Source organism: Ixodes scapularis, unplaced genomic scaffold (genome assembly GCF_016920785.2).
Source record: "Ixodes scapularis isolate PalLabHiFi unplaced genomic scaffold, ASM1692078v2 PGA_scaffold4__175_contigs__length_147842914, whole genome shotgun sequence".
NCBI classification, from domain to species: Eukaryota; Metazoa; Arthropoda; class Arachnida; order Ixodida; family Ixodidae; genus Ixodes; species Ixodes scapularis.
The window spans coordinates 41476390-41496761 of NW_024609879.1; the positions used below are offsets into that span (position 1 = coordinate 41476390).

The window sequence follows — 20372 nt, forward strand, 5'->3', positions numbered from 1 at the left end:
GATTCGAACTCAGAACTGCTGTCGGAGACACTTCCGTCGTCGAGAGGAGGCTCCGAAAACTCACGATCCTCACCAGAAGTCTCGTCATCATCGTTGCCGAAGAGGACATTCAAAAATGCATCGTCGAAAAGGCCACACCTAACACTGTGCACTGCCATCGTCTCCAAGCAGGCAGCGATCGAGCGGGAAAGAGGACACTCAAAATAACAAGCTCAAACACAGCGAACCGAACGACCCTTGCAATCTCTTGGCAATGTATCTAACTACACTACCTCAAGTCTGCATAGCGCGCCATCCATGAATGGCTCTTCAAAACAGAAGTTCATGGAGACCGGCGAATCGCCGGCTTTGGCAATATGATCCTATACAGTACGCCCGGTGATTCGCCGGCTTTGGTCGCGAATGGGTTAAAAAAATGGCTCAACATAAAAAAAGAGCCAGCTGACTACAGGCGTTATTATTGCAGTACGCTGGCGGGTAGTGGCCTGCGATTTTGTTTTCTTCATATCGCTCTGGAAATGTTTTAGCTTTTTGAAAGCTTAAAAAAAGAATACACGGAAAAGTTACCTAATGTGGGAATTTATACATGATATGCGTTTCGGGGACGGGATATGCCTGACGTCAGTGATCGACTAAACGGGCGAGACTCCCTCTTTGTCTCCAGCATTTACACTACCGGCGGGGAGCCCAGGGGGATATCAGTGTTATCAGACGCATTTAGGGGTCGCAATCTCGCAAACAGGACTCGGTGAGTGCTGTCTAAAGTAAAAAAAAAAATAACGAAAAAAGACGGAGGCGGTACGCGATAGCGGCAGCAGCGCTCTTAGATGAAGGAGACGACGAAATACTCCCTGCTAAAAGAAAGGTGCCTCTTGAATCGGTGGATGCAACACAGTGGACGTGGGATGAAAAGCAAGTTGTATGAGGTGGGGTTTGAGGTCGGAATTGGGTGGGTATCGAAGACTCCTTGGGGCGCAAGAGCGCAAGCCACAACAAGTTAGTGAATCACAATGACACCGCCGGCATCTCACTGCGCTACATCTGCAAAGTTCCCAGACACGCGAACAAAACACCGCCACTTGCGAATAGATGCCACGCCAAGGCGGAGTGCGTTTGTGCAGCTGGAGCAAAATGCTCCCCACCTTTCTTGGATATCTACTTGAGTGTCAAAGCGCAAAAGCTTCACGTTTAATTCTCACGTAATGCGCATCCCGGGGAACAAAGGGAGGGATTTCTCCCCCGTGTGAATACCCTTTATGAAACGGCACGATGTGATCTCTCTCAACACGGTCTCCCACTTTTGTACCACAGTGCTTGCGCACAAATTAATATTTAATAATGTTTGATAAATAATTCGAGTTAATTATCCAGTGTGACACACCGGAAAAGATATCCCGACATGTCAGTAGGACTGTGAACAATAGTGTGACGCGCGCCGGGTGCATCAGATTTCTCTAAGTCCTGCTACAATTTAACAGAAAAAAAATTAATTTGTACAGATGTAACATGATACCAATTTCCCTGTTCAATATAGCCGGTCACTGAATTGGAGTATAGTTCACGTGCCAGCAGCGTTCCAGGTAAATGTAAAGGGGAAACGGAAATGGGGCTTAGCTATCAGGCCGTCAATTTCCCCAATAATCTTTAGCCGGAAAACTGGATCAATACATTTACCCCCTAAAATTTGCGGGGAAATTTATTTGGTGACTAGGGTACGTGAAGTCAATTTCCTTACTTAATTTCGCGGAGAAGCACTTCCGAAGAATGTTTTTTTCACACATGGGCATTCTTCGAACACGTCTGCCGAAGTGTTTGTGTAATTGATGTGAAATGGCCCTTATAATACAATACAGACTGTCTTATGTAGAATGTTCCAATAGTTTGACTTCGGCATTATGAGCACTATTTGTGTAGTGTGCTTTCGTCAAAGGGTAACTTAGATATCTGCGCCATTTTGTTCACTCCGCGCATCTCATTTTAATCTCACCAGGCATCCAAAGCTGGGCAAGAATAATCGTAGTGCGTACGCCACAAATTGCTAGGGATGCACAGAACAGAGTTTGTACAAGCGCGTACCCTGACAACGTGCAACTCACTCAAAAGTGAATGTTTTTCTCTTTAAAAAAACCTACACACAAGTTAGGCCGAACGCTACTTGCTATTGTATCATTTATGTACATTTCTTTATTTGTACGCGTCTATATTTAATTAACTGCAATGGAGTAGCCGGAACTGCACTGCCGGTGACCGCAGTCACAAAACGAACAAAAAAACGTGAATTTAATAAACAAGACAAATATTTCGATTACGTCATACATTACACCTAAAACGCCTGTCCAGTCTTTGCAGAATAAAAAAAAAACATTGAAAATCTTGTGAAATATAATGCTTTTATCGGCTGTTTTTTCACAGTGAATTATCAGAAATATATTTAGCGATTATAAAATAAATAAATGTCGTCCTCATTTTATGACGGAGAAATTATATGCCGCATTTGTCCAGAAATTATCGGTTCAGCAAAAAAAAAGAAAAAGAAATAGCTCCGAAGATATCATTTTGTGACTACGTTCAAAGGGCTTCTCCGTTTTTCGACCTTGCCTTACAACACGTTTAGATTTATCATATGCTAGACAGTGGTGCCCAAACTGCGGGTCGCAAGCCGCACGCGGCACTGCGCCGGTTTAAGGGCGGCTCGCAGTTCTCTAGTGAGCGTGTCCCCTTCCCCTCCTGTGTCCCCGAAAAAAAATATTCTGGAATAGATAAAATAACTCAGTCTTGGCAATCTTGTACTTCACTAAGAACATACAGCTGGATTACTTTTTGACAGGGTACTGTAACCCTATTTTTTTTTCTTTTCTTTTTTTTTTTCTTCGGAGAATTTCAAACCGCATACGCCTAACGGGCATCAGGGACAGTGGCTCGCTAGCAAACCGCGCATAAATATAAATTTTGATTAGCGGTTGGAAAAATGTACGTATTGCCTTGTGTTACTTGTCTTAATTGACAATTATACTTGCTCCTTTTCAAAAGACTGTTAACTCCATATCGTTTCTTGTTATAAACACCCTTCTTTTGGTTTTAATGCGAAAGAATTAACTGTCCCTTGGAGCGTAGCCGGCGGCCTCTGTAACCGCGAAAAACGCGAGGAGCTCGAGGGCGTCGGTAAGGACGATGCTTCGGTAAACACGCCTCAGTAATTCACCCAAGCTAGGCTTTATCCGACCCACAGATTTGCTTACGCATGTCGGGTAAGCAAATCTGGGATATCCTTGTGCCCGCTCGCCTCCTCCCCCCCCCCCCCCCTCCCCCCGTAAATTCAGGTGGTGTGAGGTATGTACTTGAAAGCACGCCAGAGTGACGAAATGTGCTTGTCAACTTTACAAGCTTTTACGGTTATGCATTCGGGAATTAGTTTGGTAGATCGTGAACTGGCAGTTTTTGAGAACACGTGACCCTACAAGCCTGACGGTTGTTTCCACTTTTCGCCAAGGTGAATCTTCAATGCGACGGTACTAGTTTGGAGGATCCTGGTTTTCCTGATACCTACATGGTCATGTACAACATCCGACCAGAATCTGTCACTTTCGGCCTGAGCTGCAACAAATCTTGCCCCGAGAAGAACATCACCAAGTTCAAGGATGCTCTTGAGCAAGCCCTTACGGATCTCAGAGTGTGCGTTGACAGATCTTAAGAGGTACATTGCGCAACGAATGACCTATTTCGCTTCTTATTTCTTTTTCCGGGGGAGTTAGGGAGCACCGCGGAGAACATAGGATTGTAAGCACAAAAATAAAAAAAGGCAAACCAAAAGTGGTCAGCGGAAATAAAGCAAGGAGAACATGCGATTTGGAACAGAAGTTTTGTTTGTCCGTGTTTCTTTTTAAAATAGTGTAGTAGCACCCTACTTCGTGTTGGCGGGTTCTGAGACATTCCCTTTCGTGTGGTCACTACAGCACGCATATACCATGTATGGGGAAAAGAACACGACCGAATCGATTGGTGCTCGGGCTCCGACTGCCCGCACGTTTTAAATTTGCGCGTGACCCGCGTCATGGAGCTCGTGACCCGAGCTTCGTGCTGCGGCCATTGTTGCGGGCTCCTACAGGGCTCCCCCATTGGTAGCGTGGATCGTAGGAGAAGAAAAACTAATAGATCCCATGCTGGCAAAAACAAAAAAGGAAGAAAAATAATGAGTAGATTCGGTTCCGACATTAAAGTACAAGAAAAGCTATATGGAGTTATGTGGCCCATGAGACACGCTTTCTTGTGGGAGGGGTCTTGTTCGCTCGCAGAGACAGTAGGTGTTCTGAGGATGGAGACTGGTCCTTAAATTCTTGAAATGCAGGCTTGAGTCTGTCCATCGCTATGGTTTCTGTATGTCCGTTGACGTCTAGAGTCATGGTTTTCTCGGTGCGTTTGAGCACCTTGAAAGGTCCATCATAGGGCGGAGTCAGTCTTTTCTTGCTGCCTTCTTTGCGGATGAAAACATGTGGGCATGTTTGGATCTCCTGGCTGACGAAAACTTTCTGAGAATCAGGATATCGAGGTAGTGTCGGTTGAAGCTCTCCGATGAGCTCTCGCAGGTTGTCCAAGTACGTTTGGGATGGAACAATTTGGGAATTTGTGTTGCTGTTGAAACATTCACCAGGAAGTCTAAGTGTCGAGCCATAGACGAGTTCCGCTGCGGTGCATCCGAGGTCTAGTTTGAGCGCGGATCGAACGCCGAGGAGGACGAATGGTAGGTGATCGACCCAGTTGAGTCGCCCGTCTCGTGCCGTAATTGCTGCCTTGACTTGTCGGTGCAGTCTTTTTACCATGCCGTTTGCCGAGGGGTGGTAGGCGGTAGTATGCACATGGTGAACTCCTAGGAGCTGGGCTAGAGCGGCAAAAAGCGAGCACTGGAACTGCCGTCCCCGGTCCGTAGTGACGGTGGATGGACAGCCAATGCGGGCGATCCAAACCTCCACAAACGTCCTGGCGACCGTCTCGGCAGTGATGTCGGGTAGGGGAATAGCTTCGGGCAACCTGGTATAGGGGTCAACGCAAGTTAAGATGTAAGTAAATCCCCGGCATGGAAGCAGTGGACCCACAATGTCAAGATGCACATGGTCGAACAGTGCAGAAGGAGAGCGGAACGGTACCAATGGAGTCACCGTGTGCCGGCTCACCTTAGAGTGCTGACATTGCAGACATGTTCGTGCCCAGCGACGTACATCCGCGTTGATGGTAGGCCAGATGTAGCGAGCTCTTATCAGGCGCTGTGTGGCTCGGATGCCTGGGTGACTGATGTTGTGGAGGTGGTCGAAAACGTTCCGACGAAGAGCTAGCGGAACAAGAGGTCGAGGACTGCTGGTAGAGATGTCGCAGAGGATGGTCCCGTTAGAATGAGGGAGAGGAACTTCCCTGAGTACCAAGGACTTCAGCATGTCAGGATGAGCATGCAACTCCGGATCATCTCGTCGTGCGACAGCAATGCTCTCAAAATCGACAGCTCCACGACTTGCCCAGACAGCGTCGACATGGGAGAGCGCGTCCGCCGCTGAGTTGCCTTTGCCTTTTACGTGGCGGAGATCAACCGTGAACTCGGAAATGAAAGCAAGTTGTCGTATCTCTCGGGAGCAGTAGGCGGTGTGGTTGCCATGGAACGCATACGTTAGAGGCTTATGGTCCGTCAGGATATGAAACTCGTGACCCTCAAGGATATACCTGAAATGTTTGACAGCCAGGAACGCTGCAAGAACATTATGCTGTACACTCTTAGAAAAAAGGGTATGGATAGTCCTCCCTTAGGGGAGGAACGGTCTTGTAACCTATGATCCTTTAGAAAGGGAGAAACTTTCGTCCCTGAAGCAGGGAAGCGAAGTTCCTCCGTCGCTTGGATATCAATATGGAGGCCCCGAATCGAGCAAATCGAGCCCAATAAGGCTTGACGAGGACGCTACGTCTATTGTACAAAACGCGAGGAACAGCAAATAAAAGCGTAACACGAGCTTTCCACGAAATGTGTTTATTTCCGAAGCCAGATTCCCCCCACAGATACAGACACTTGCCGTTTCGAGACCATGCAGTCTTCTCGTCGTCAGCACTGCGATGTTAAACGGAGACAACCGATACCCAGTTACTTCGCGCACTTTGCGTCTTACCTTTGGTGTTCCTCGAGTCACAATTCCTTCGTCAACCGCCTTATTAGGCATCATGGAGAAGGGCAAACTCAATCCGCGGAACAAAAAGCCGCACTCGAATGAACAAACTTGAAGCCTCTGTCTATCGCGTAGCGTGAAAGAAGGTTAAATCGCTAGCCACCAGATGGCGGGGTCAAGCAGAGTAATTGCAAGTAGCTAGGCTAGGTGGCGCTAGGCACCGCCCAATTCATGCTCTACAAAAAATAACATGATTTTCTCAGGCCACTGCTGCGCCTTGGGGATCCTTTATACTATACACACATTACGGATAGTACAAGCATCAGGTGAACGTACAGTCGGGGACAAAAGTCCCCAGGACGCGCGAGCTGCGAGTGAAACTGCTTGCAATTCTATCTGCCGGCGGGTCGCCTGGTTTCGAGACCACACAAAAGCGCATGCGCGTCCTACTGTGAGTGCGAGCATGTGTGTTTTTCCGCTTTTCTGCGGCGCGGCGCCTGACTGCGAATCGGGCGCGTGGTACCGCCTCGGAGATAGCGCTTGCGGCTGATGAGCGCCGGCTACACATTTCGAAACTGGAGATACCGCCTCCGGCATTGCGCCGCATTTCGCCGTGTCAGCGCATCTTGCTTTATGACCCGCTGAGCTTATGGCTCAGTTGAGCAGCCGTGACTCCTTGCTTCCTATATTTGGTTCCAGCTTTGGTCCGAGCGTGGCCGCTGTTATGAGCCGAAGGTCCATTCAAAGAGCGCAAAAAGAGCAACGTTATGGCGTTCTCCGCTCTTGATAGGACGAGCCGGCGGAGGAGCAGCGTGCACTGAAAGACGACGAACACCTCTGATCCTATCAACTGCGAAGAGCACGCCGTGACGGTGCGCCTTTTTCGCCGTTAGATTGGCCCTTCGGCTCATAACATCGGCCGCGCTCGGAACGAAGCTGAAACAAAGTATAATTATCCGACGTTCTAGAACTGTGTTGTCAGTGAACGCTTGCGTTTGACAATGATAGGCACGCCCTTCGAAGCAGCATTTTGTTTTTGTTGTCCAATTGCAGTGCCCCTTTAAAGAGAAGCTGAAGAGGTTCATGAAAAATGCGAGTTAGAGGTGAATTTTAGAGTATTTTCACACTCTGCATTTGATTATCACGTTGATTTTCCCTGAAGATGTAACTAAAAGGGAGAAAGAACGAAAATTCTTCCAACCGGTCGTCCCGTCACGGAAGGATCTTTCAGCTGCGAAGCGCGTGTCGGTCGTGTGGGCAACACGTGCTGTTTTAAGCTTGCTATGGATATTTTCCCGCACTGACAACGATAGTGACCATAGACTTATTATGGTGTACACTAGAAGTTCAACTGGCGCCAGTGTGCTGCTGAAAATTGAAGCGGAGAGCAACCCGTCAGAAATTGAGTTATGGCAATGCATTTCGATGTGAAAAAGTGGGGGCCTTTTTTCCCAGCGCTTAGCTATAAGAGCAAATATTACGAATAATTCTTGCGTATTTGTAGGTAGACAGGAACATTTCTTAGTCACGCAATCACATTAATTGGTTAGTTACGGCGTTTCTTCTTTAACTCGTGGCAACCAAACCGGTGCTAAAACTGCTTCTTAGGTGTATTTATTTGCACTGCCGGACACCGTTAGCGGGAACACGGCATCGGCGCTTTGTAGCATGGGAATATACGTGCCAAACGAACGAAGGACATGTGGAAAACCAAGAGAGACGGCTAAAAACTACGGAGTAACACTTGATCACTACGTCCGTGAGCATGCAGACGATCAAAATGAAGTGAAACCCACGCAATTTAGTGCAGTTTAGAATAAATAAGTACTGCTTATTCTTTCTGCTCCTTAATATGTGCAAAAACCCGACATTGACCGCAAGCTTCCAGGGCTGAAACGACGGCAGCTGATTGACCTCCTCGCAGAAAACAGCGACTGCTTTTCGACGTCGTTGTAGGTGCGCCAAACCGCCCCGCCGTTGCGAAGCATAACATCGCTACCGAGGACGACGCGCTCACTGTGCACTGCTCGCCGTACAGAGTCTCCGTAGAAGAAAAGGAGGTCATTCAAGAGCAAGTGCAGAAAGTGCTCAACGACCACATTATTCAGCCTTTAAGCAGTTCGTTGGCCTCTCCAGTCGTGCTTGTTAAAAAAACAAGGACGGAACGCTTAGGTTCTGCGTAGACTACCGACAGCTGAACGCGGTAACGAAGAAAGACGTCTATCCATACCCCCGCATCGATGACACGCGAAACCGGCTGCGCCACTCTCGATAGTTTTCATCGATGGATCTGAAGTGCTGTTACTGGCAGATCGAAGTCGACGAACGGGACAGGCAGTAGACAGCTTTTGTCACTCCGGATGGACTGCACGAACTCAAGGTGATGCCATTCGGACGATGCACGGCGCCGGCAACGTTCCAGCGTGTGATGGTAACCGTACTGGCAGGATTGAAGTGGCAGAGCTGTCTCGTCTACCTTGACGGCGTCGTTGTGTTTTCAAATGACTTCGACAAGCATTTGCGACGATTCCGAGCTGTTCTCCAGGCCATACAGACCGCTGGATCACCCTTAAGCAGTCCAAGTGCCGGTTCACCTATGACGAACTGAAGTTCCTAGGCCACGTGGTTAGTAACGACGGCGTCCGCACAGACCCCGAGAAGACTCAGGCCGTTGCGGCATTTCCAGCGCCTTCAGACACGAAGGCCGTACGAAGATTGCTCGGACTTTGTGCCTACTATCGACGCTTCACTCGAAATTTCACAAGGATTTCCGCACCGCCCACAAAACTCACGAAGGACACCGAGAAGTTCGAAAATGCCCAAGAACAGCAGCACGCATTCGACGAGCTGAAGCAACGACTCCAGACTTCTCCTATTCTTAAACACTTCGATCACGATGCGGAAACTGAGGTTCAAACGGACGCAAGTAACGAAGGACTTGGCGTTGTACTGGTTGAAGTGCAAGAAGGCAACGAGCGAGTCATCGCCTACGCAAGTTGGACACTGTCGGAAGCGGAGAGAAATGATTCCACGACTGAAAAGGAATGTCTTTGGTTCGTCTGGTCAATCACAAAGATTCGCCCGTACTTATACGGGAGTCCTTTCCACGTTGTCACGGTCCACCACTCGCTCTGCGGGTTGGCGAACCTAAAGGGCCCTTTCAGGACGTCTCGCTCGATGGAGCCTCCAACTGCAGCTGTTCAACATGACTGTGATCTAAAAGTCAGGCCGCAAGCACAACGACGCCGATTGCCTGTCAAGAGCCCCTGTTGAGACACCTCGCGGTAGCTGCGACGACGAGGACGACGAGTGCTTCCTATGCGCGGTGAACAGAGACGATATGGCGCAACGTCAAAGAGACGATCCTGAGTTGCGCGCGCTAATCGAGCACCTCGAAGGACGAGGGGGTACTATTCTCCGGGTCTTATTGAGAGCCCTGCCGACCTTCGTCCTCCGACAAGGTGTACTTTACGAGGAGGACTTCGGAGACAACAGCTCGCCATGGCTGCTGATGATCCCTGCCGACCTTAGAGAGGAGATCTCCTAAGCCTGCCACGACGACCCAACAGCTGGGCACCTTGGCTACAGCAGGCCGCTCGCCATTATTTGGGAAAAATACTACTGGCCAAGGCTACCGAAGACGGTTCACCTTTACACTCGATCATTCCACGAGTGCCAGCGACGCAAGAAAATGCCGACGAAGCCGTCAGGGCTTCTGCATCCGATTGCTCCTCCGTTCACGCCGTTTTAGCAGATTGGAATGAATTTACTTGTCCCTTTTCCGCCGTCAACATCGGGAAACCTATGGATTATCGTCGCCATATATTATCACGCGATACGGCGGAACGCAAACCCATCAGGAACTGCTGTTGAAGTCGCCATGTTTTCCATTGAGTCTATTGTCCTCCGGCACGGTGCCTCAAGTCCTCATTACAAACCGTGGATCATCGTTCATGGCTCAGCTGGCACAAGAAATTCTTCGTCTCAGTAGCACCCACCACGGTCTAGCCACTGCATACCATCAACAGACGAATGGAATAACGGAGCGACCAAACAAAACTATCGTCGGCATGACCTTCATGTATGTCGATGTAGAGCACAAGAGTTTGTACGAGGTGTTACCCTTCGTCACGTTTGCTTACAACACGGCGGTGCAAGAGTCCACATGAGTAACCCCGTTTCAGCTAGTGCGTGGTAGAAAACTAACGACCATGCTCGACGCGATGCTACCTCACGAACCAGCTGACGATGAGATCTCCGACGCCCAGGTGGTTGCTCAACGAGCCGAAGAAGTCCGTCAGCTCGCCCGACTCCGAATTCAAGATCAGCAACCAGTGGACGCTACCCGGTACAACCTTCGCCGGATCGAAGTTCGCTTCGATCCCGGCGACCATGTGTGGGTGTGGGCACCGATTCGCCGCTGTGGTCTCAGCGAGAAACTCCTGAAGCTCTACTTTGGACCCTACAAAGTGCTTCGTCGGCTTGGGGATTTGAACTGCGAGGTGATGTCCGACGGAACAAGAACATCATCACACCACCCACCACGACCTGAAGTCGTTCACGTCGTGCGCCCGAAGCCGTACTACACTATTAGAAAAAGCTTATGGATAGTCCTCCCTTAGGAGAGGAAGGGTCTTGTAATTTATGTTCCTTTAGAAACGGGGAAACTTTCGTCCCTGAAGCAGGGGAGCAAAGTTCCTCCGTCGCCTGCATCTCAGTATGGCGGCCCCGAATCAAGCGAATCGAGCCCAATAAGGCTTGACGAGGACGCTACGTCTCTTGTACGGGACGAGAGGAGCAGCAAATGAAAGCGTAACTCGAGCTTTCCGCGAACTGTGTTTATTTCCGATGCCAGATTCCCCCCACAGGTACAGAAACTTGCGTTTGGAAAGCAGTTACTCAGTCTTCTCGTCGACAGCACTGCGATGTTAAACGGAGTCAACCGATACCCAGTTACTTCGCACACTTTGCGTCTTACCTTTGGTGTTCCTCGGGTCACAATAGACCGATGTCAGGAAGCGAACTGCGCAGGCGCGCTCATTCCGGATGTGGTGCCACCGCCATGCTACTTGTAGTCATCCCTTCCCGGCTTCCCGGCTAGATACGGCTGCCCGTACGTACATCATCATAGATTATTATTTGGCATGCCCCGGTATCACCTTGATTCTCTTGCATGATTTTACTTCATAAGATTGTGTTGTTTGTGATGCCTTACTTTCCTCAGCAATTGCAGAAAAGCAGTATCAGTCATCTTATCGCTTTAGAATCGCATTGTCGTCTGCTTCGTCGTCGTCTGCTTCTTCGTTGTCGCGAACGCGTGAGTCCACTGCCGTTCACGGGGTAATCCCACTGCGGCCGCGGAAAACCAAAACAAAAAAACAACGGCGCCACTACTCGAGCATTCCGACTCCTCGGACGTCTCAATTACCTTTTTAACAAGTGAACATCTAGTGCAATAGCAAAGAACAAGGAAATTCAAGGGACCATCGGCTTGGTGTAGCACTACGGAACAGCCTCAAATGTGATGAAAAACTGAGCTTGGTGGTGCTCAGTCTTGTGCATAACCTTTAGTCAGCCATCAACTAAGAGGAGCTAAATATACTTTCTGTTTCGATCAGCGATAGTTTTCTAAATGTTGTTTCATTCTGGTTGACAGCCTGTGCGACAGAGTACAGATGAACAGCGGGAGAAGCCTGCACACAAAGAACTGATCTACAGAAAGGCCACGCCTGACGCGCCGTAATAATTAACGTCTATCAAAAAGAAGCAACCATGCCAGATACCTGAAAGCTTGGGGTGGAGATGATTTTTCGTGCACAGTTTCTATTCAGTTTTATTTTGTTTGCGCAAGATCCGAACGCTAACAGTCGCCCGACGGGGGAAGCTTTTTCTGCGGTCTCGACTGGTGCTAATGCAGAATGGATGCGTAACACCAGCCCACTAGACCACCACCAAATGAATAACGTTCGTTTTTTGCATTTTGGTCGGTAAGTACGTGTTGCACTTCTAAATTGCATTATGCAATCTTTTCACGTTTGTATGAAAGAAAAAAAAAATGAAGGCTGCTTCCGAAAAGATTGTTTTATATCAAGTGGTGCAAATCGGGAATCGCTGCTCTTTTTTAGTGATTTTCCTGATCTTTTGAAGCACAGTTGTGGTTGAAACATGTCGTCGCAATAACAGTTATAACCACCAAAATACACCGAGCAAGAAGTGCATTAAAAACGGCCTCCGCAAAGCAGTGCGGAGATCCTATTCAAGATAGACCAACGAATAAACCGCTACGGAGCGAATGGTCAGAGAGATTCCAGCTTACGGGACACTTCGGCACGCTCTATATATGTCTCGTGCCCTGTAATCTTACACATTTTAGCTGACGTGCAATATACTGGATATAAATTATGAAGCGAATCGCGAAACAAATCGTAGACGCTATTTTTCCTGCCGCTTCTTTCTTGCGGGAAGACGTAATATCCGAAGCCTTTTTGCCTGGTGCTGTTATTATAGCTCTGTGGCATACAACATGTGAAGCCACGGATTGAAAATCATGAGTAAACACCTGGCTAAAAGTCTCGTGCTAACCCGAAAACTTCCAAACTCCGGGCGTGCAATGCGCATCGACGTGGCCGAAAAACTGGGGAGAACTACGGGTACCAGAATGCACCGCGGCAGCGGTGGCGTCGCACAACTCCTGGTGAGATCGGTCTATTCCTTCGTCAACCGCACATCACGGAGAAGGGCAAACTCAATCCGCGAAACCAAAAGCGGCTCTCGAAAGAGCAAACTCGAAGCCGCTGTTTATCGCGTAACGTGAAAGAAGGTTACATCGCTAGCCACCAGATGGCGAGGTCAAGCAGAGTAATTGTTAGGTGGCTATAGGTACCGCCCAATTCATGTTCTACAAAAAATAATTTGATTTCCTCAGGCCACAATTGCCCTTAGGGATCCTCTACGATACACACATTACGCTTATACAAGCATCAGGTGAACATACATTGAGCACATACAAGGCACACACAAATATCACTACAACGGAACACCACATTAACCTGAACACTACACCCGTGCTCTGCGTTTCCGTCTTTTATACTGGTTGTTTTGAACGGACGGAATTTCTCGGTGACTGAGTAAGCAATAAAACATATTCCCAGCATGTGGATTTTTTTCCAGCAATGTCATACCTCTGAGAGTATTTTGAATGTCTCAGGGGATGAATTTCTTATTAAACAGGAAACGCTCGATCATGCCGTAATTATTTGAAAGCCAATAAATCAAGCCGCTCCAATGCTGTTCGAAGCCAAGAGTTTGTTTTTCCGCACGGCACGTCGTAGCCAGTATTTCTATTGTTTCGTTTGTTTTTCTATTTGTGCTGTTCGCGCAAAGCTGCAATTGCCGTCTTGAATTAATCTCTGTAGAGCGGATATTCACTCAGATGGAATTGATGCTCCACGGGCTGAGGAATCGCTTTTCGATCAACTTGAATGCAGTCAAAGCCTCGACTTGCGGCAGGTGTTAAGTGTACGAAGTTACGCCATGGTGAGCCCGAAAACTTCTAGCGCTCATCCCAGCGCGCCACTTGGAAGGCAGTTTCTCCAGGCACCGTAGTATATTTAAACAGCAATATAAACGGTAGCTTGTTTTCGATTTTACGTACTATTGTTTTTTAATGCTAAAATTCTACACTGTAAATATAGTACTTTCCGTCACGATTTCGTACTGTTGTCCTTGCCCCAGAGCGCAATCGCCCTCGGGACGAGACATCCGACAGTCACATTGGCCACTGATCGATTGCCCGTAACCCCTCAAGTGGTCTTAAACTTTTTAATGTAAAGCGAAATGTCGACCTGCGACACCCCGCCCCCTCCGATCACGGCCCGACCAGCAGCGTCAATGCCCGACACTTTGCGCCATCTCATCTTGTTCTTACACCACTGACACGCGAACACACGGTCACATCGGCGATAATTCGTCTTCTGTTCCCAACGTACAACACTGCCATCACGATGTCGCAGCTATGTTGCTGACACGCACAAATACAGAAACACGTTGAACGCCGGTTGCACTCGGCATCGGAAAACAGAATCGAACTCAGCACGGAAGGCACCCAGGCAGCCGGCAGAAATACCTGCCTGTCTTGGACGCAGTTCCTGTGGCTTCCATAACGTCGAAAACGTCGACACAGTTCCGCGTGGTTTCGCTACTGTAGTTGCGTGCCAACGTTCCGTGCCGCGTGAGTCCCGGAATCCGGAGTCGGACATCCTACCCAGTGTACATGGCGCTGCTGGCACTGCTCCGGAACTTCACTGTTTCTAGCGGCTTCGTTTGCTCGTTTGATAAAATTAGTGATAAAAACGTCAATGCAACCGAAATATTCTGCACGTTTAGGCTAGAAGACGGATTACAGGCGGCCTTCGCTGCCGCTGAAGCTCAATCAACTCAACATCTATTTATTAAACAACGTGCGCGACCTGCTCGAAAAACGAAACCGAAAGAAGATGAGTCGGGAGGGCGAAAGCTTTCTCCCGTCTGCCTGGAGAAGGAGAAAAACATTTCGTTGCTCCCCTTTTCTTGTGTCCGTTTGGTGGCGCGTCAGTAGAAGGGAGGAACACGCGCCGTTGCTACTTTTTTCCTCCATTTTTTCTAAGAGTGTACGCTCGTTAGGACTGTGCACCTTATGTGTTCCAAAGGACTCTTTATTTTGCCGTTCTTTTTATATTTTATGTTTTGTTTTGTGCTGCATCGGGGTGATGCACATTTTAAAGGGGGCAGTGATGCCGGGCGCGCAGCTGACCGAGTAGGCAGCGCGGCTGTGGCCTAACGGTTATCGTGTTTGCCTCGCACGCGAACAGTCAGGATTGGATTCCTGGGAGCGACATTTTTTATTTATTCTTGCAATTTCGTGTTCTGGCCAATCCGAGAATTCTGTTGCTTGCTCGAGGTCCAAATGTTCTCCCCGCCGAACCTTCTACGCCAGTTGTTTCAGAGTCCCATGCGCGTACATAAGGGACTCCGCGTGCCGAGGCGGAGTCAGTTTTCGCCCCAGCGTTCGATCCTGCGGTCACGTCGACTACGACGCCCGCGACGCTCTGCCTTTCTTCTGTTCCCATTACATTTTGGGGCACAAGTTTGCCCCGTTAAACGTTTCAGTTTCCCCAGTTATTCTTTGTTTCTCCTTGTCATTCGTGACAATATCAAAATGGGACAAAACTTTAAACGAGCGTGAATAATAATAATAATATCTTTATTGCACGAAGAAATATATATAATTTCAGACAGGTCCGCAAAAGCACGAGAGTGCTTGTAGGCGTGACCTGCAACCAGCAGAGAGGGGGGATGTGGTGCATAAAACGGGAAAGGGGTTTAACGGCTATGCGAAACCGTGCAGCGGGCTCGTAGTTTTGCCCACGGTTCACACATTTCACCGACAATGGCAGGCATGTGCTGTCCGTTTGGTCGTGATGTTGTGCGCAGTGTCTAGATGTTTCGGGCATGTTTATGACCAAACCCAAAGCAATTAAAGCAATGAATTCGTCGGGTCTTCAACGGAGACACCGGGTGGCGCACATGCCCTAGCAGAACGTAGGGTGGGAGTCGGTTACCACGGAACGTTACTTTTACAGAGCTGGTGTTTCCGAGCCGTCGTACACTGCCAATCTCTGCATCCGCCCTCAAGTTTGAAGTGATATTTTCAATAGAAAGTTCCTTGTCGACGCTATGAATCAGTCCGACAACTGTTGGTCCAGCCAAGCGAGAATAGGAGAGTACAGGGATGCCGAAAAGTGTTATCATGTTCTGTAACTTCTTGGCATCTTCTCCATTCAGCGCATCAACTGCAATGAGGTTTAGTCAATGGTTAACCCGAACCTCGCGATCGCATTTGGGGAATTCGCAGAAAGACCGAACCCGCTTTCCGTAATTTGTGTATACCCAAGGGAGGGCGAACCGCTCTATTTTTCTCAAAACCTTTTGTTTTTTTACCGGTTTCTTAAACATATTATTATAATATTTCTTAACTAGTATTTCATAGATATATAATCTTTCAGTTGACAAAAGCTGTTGCGTACGCATTTTTGACGCAGTTCTTAACTCATCTAATTTGGTTCCATGTGCTAAATTTCTGCAAATATTATTCAAAATATTATTTAATTTACTTTTTCTAGAGTTCAAACAAGGACCATGAAACGTGACAGCATACCGAAGCACCGACTCTCCCAGAGCTTGAAAAACCCTCATTCTCAAAGTCAGGTTGGTTACACCTTGCAAACGATATAAAAATGCAGATACTGCGCGAAGTCGATTCGCAAGATACTCAATATGACTATTCCAAGAAAGATGTTCATAATATTGTAAAATTTTAGAGCACATCATCAACTCTAATCTAGTTAGTTTCTTAGATTCTAATTCTTTTTTGTTCACCCTCACAACATAGTTTCCGGAAATCCCTGTCATGCGAAACACAACTTTTAACTTTCACTAATGATCTCTTTTCCATCCTTGACCGTGGATCTCAGGTTGACTGCATCTTTCTCGACTTTTGCAAAGCCTTTGATAAAGTATCTCACCAGCTACTGTTTCTTAAGCTTGACAAACTTAATATTGATCCTAAAGTCGTGTCCTGGATTTAATGTTTCCTAACCAATCGATCACAGTTTGTTACTACTAATGAGGCAAACTCTTGTCTCAGTGCCGTCACCTCTGGTGTTCCCCAGGGGTCCGTTTTGGGACCCCTTCTGTTTTTTTTTTTATATTTATGACTTACCAATGTGTGTATCATCCAGTATTAGCTTATTCGCAGATGATTGTGTAATATATCGTGAAATTACTAACGAATCCGACGCGGCATTTCTTGAAGCAGGTTTATGCGCGGTATCGGGATGGTGCAACTTATGGCAAATGACTCTGAATACTAGCAAATGTAAAACTATGAGGGTGTCTCGTCGTAACGCATCACCATCACCATACTCAATATGTAATATTCAGCTGGCATCTGTAACCTCTTTCAAGTATCTCGGTGTTCACGTCACTTCTAACCTATCATGGAAAACTCATTCTGATTATATAATTGCTAACGCAAATTCAATGCTAGGTTATTTAAAAAGCAACTTTTCCTTAACCCCTATGTCCCTAAAACTTTTCTTGTATAAGACTTTAATACGTTCAAAGTTGGGTCATGCCGCAGCAATCTGTGATCCAAGTCACTCTTATAACAAACATCGAAGCCCTGCAAAATCGCGCCGCACGATTCATAGTATGCAACTATCATCGCACCGCAAGTGTCTCATCTATGAAAACAACCCTAGCCTTGCCTCTTCTTTCGTCACGTCGTAAAATATCTCGTCTATGCCTCTTCCATAAAATCTATCATTCCAACGCTTCACTGAAAAACAAACTATTCATTAGCCGCCCCTTCATTTCTTTCCGCATTGGTCACAAACTTAAAGTTTGCATACCTCATTGCGAAACTTCTGCTACATCAACTCTTTCATCCCTAGCACGTCATCTCAATGGAACCACCTTCCCGCATCATTAGTAACTATTCCATCAATAGATTTATTTAGAAAAGCTCTAACTACTCAATTTTGCTAGGATTATGCCGTAGAAAAATTTTTAACCAAGTTGCCTTGTTTGAATTTTATGCAGTGCCGATATTTTATGTCCACCCCTCTGTAATGCCCCCGGGCCCTGAGGGTATTGAAATAAATAAATAAATAAATAAATATATATATATATATATTATCGAAAATACATATTCAGACATGTACATCTCTCGTAGTCGGATCGATGTAGAAGCAGCGGTATACTAAACGTTATTGTTTCATGAGGATTACGGAAAGACATAGGTTTGGTTTTATCTATGTTAACACAGATACGATTCTTTATGAATTTATGAACCATGCCCTTAGCTCGTCGATATCGGCCTGAAGGGACGACAGAGCTTTCGATTCATTGTTTCCCGCGAGTATAAGATCGGTGTCATCGGCGTATTGGAAAACGCGTGAAAGGAAGTTCAATTTGTCTATTTTATTCACAAATATGTTAAAAATAAAAGGACCCAAAATAGATCCTTGAGGCTTCAGAAGGAAGTATCAGTAAATTACTTTTAAACTCACCAATCGTTACTAATTGACTCCGCTCTGAAATGTAGCTGTTTATAAAGTTTTTATATGGGCCTCTAAAGCCCATGTGCTCTAGTTTGCATATGAGTAACCTGGGATTAATTGAATAGAACGCGTTTTTCAAATCTAGAAATAAAGAAAGGACGAAATTATTTTTATCAGTATCATAATCAATGTGGTCAGACAAATCTTCCAGCAGTGCAATTGCTCCTCTATTTTGTCGAAACCCGTACTGTTAATGACATAGTAAAGAATGCTTATAACAAAAGAAGGTCATGGACCAAAATACAAACTTTTTCACAATTAGCGATAGTAAGGACAAAATAGAAATATCTCGTTTCTACTTCCTTTCTTAAAAACAGGCCTCACCACAGCAATTTTAAAAACATTCAGAATCTTTCCATCAGAAAAAGATGAATTACCTATTCTCAACAATAGATGTTTTAGTTTTTCGAGATTGACTACAACAATTCCTTAAACGAATTCTGTCATGCCCAGGTGATTTGGCCACCCATATACTATTGATTACTTCTTATAACTCTTCTGGCATCTGTGGCAAGTAGGTGGAATTTCGACACCTTTCTCCACATGGGGGGAAAACATTAGAGGAACCAAGTCCCTTGTATTGCAGATCGGTTGCAGTTTGTATGAACGAGGCATTGAACCTATTGCACAAAAACTCTGCATCGCAGTCTCCGAATGCCTTTAATACCATTTGATCAATATTTCCTTTAACTTTTCCTCCTATTAATTTGTGAACAATATCTCAAGATATTTTGGGGATTACTCTGATGAGAGCGCAAACGGGCAATGTAATGTCTTTTGTTAGCTAATGTAATTTTTGCAGGGACCCTATTACGGAGGCTCCTAAATTATTCTTTTATTCGCTTTTTCCAGGGTTGGCTTTACATCTGTGTCACGGTTTGTCCTTTTCATTGCACAGCTCCATTATTTCTGGAGTGATCCATACATTCTCACATTATCTAAGTTGTAGCTTAATTTTTCTTTCACACGTACTCTAAATATTCGCAAACCATTTGTTCATTCTTTAGTAGGCTGTAATATACTCTAAAGTGAGTAGACTATCCCAATCGTATTCATTATTTAATTTATCAGCTTTTTTCTTGTAAATAATCAACTTACAGAGACTATCAGGTTTGCTATTCAGGACGTCCCCATACACAACAAGCGCTACAAAATAGTGATCGGCCACTTTTAGTTTAATTACACCAGAAAATAATTTTAGTTCGCTTAGCCTTACAATAATATGGTCAATACATGTGCTTGTAATTCTGTTTCCGAGTCGCTCTTCCCTCGTAAAGTTTGATATCAAGTTATCTAGTCCAAAACCCGATAACAGGTTAAGGTAATCCGCAACTTCGTGCATGGACCAATTCAGTACATCATTGATAAAGTCACCCAAAACTATCCCTTACAAAAAAGTGTATATGTGGCCGGATCTGAAGATTTCAGTTATAGACATATAAAAAATTTGCCACTAATTACCTGATATAGTATATCTGCCAGATATAGCTTCATAACGACAGATCTAGTCTGATATCCTTGGCCAGGAATGGAAATCCCAGATCTGGCTAGGCATATAAAAAGACACAAGCCTGAAAAATCAGCACTTTATATCTTTATATTGTCTACAATTCTCCCATATGCCCCGGCCCGAACTCGAGGAATTATAGGAACGGTGATCCTTCAGCTCCCTAGTGACCACCAATTTTGACCAATTCCATGGTTACACAGTTTCGAGTGTAATCCGTAGTCACCCTGAACAAGCGTCCCATGGGGCTCAAGGACCTGTCATGTTGCCGCGCCCGCACCTGCCAAGTAGGCAGAGCGGCCGTGGCCTGACGGTTATCGTGTTTGCTTTCCACGCGATGAGCCAGGGTTCGATTTCTAGGAGAGAAATGTCTTTTATTTATTCTTTCTACTTGTCATTCTCGCAAGTTCGAGAACTTTCTCTTTTCACCCAGTTAAGAATGTTCTACGCCCCGAACGTTCTAGTCCGGATGTTCCAGAAACCCGCGACGGCACAAAAGGCGCTCCGCGTGGCGAGCCGGGACCAGTTTCGCCCCAGCGCTCGACTCTGCTGTCTCGTCGACTT

At 46.5% G+C, this 20372-nt stretch overlaps 1 long non-coding RNA gene across 1 annotated transcript in view; it reads left to right on the forward strand.

Moving 5' to 3' along the window:
• LOC121048303 overlaps positions 1-3656 on the forward strand; it is a 29744-nt gene extending 26088 nt beyond the window's left edge. The window contains exon 3 of the long non-coding RNA XR_006078197.1: positions 3491-3656. This is a non-coding gene — a long non-coding RNA (uncharacterized LOC121048303). The remainder of the gene's footprint in view (positions 1-3490) is intronic.
• The last annotated feature ends 16716 nt before the right edge of the window (positions 3657-20372 follow it).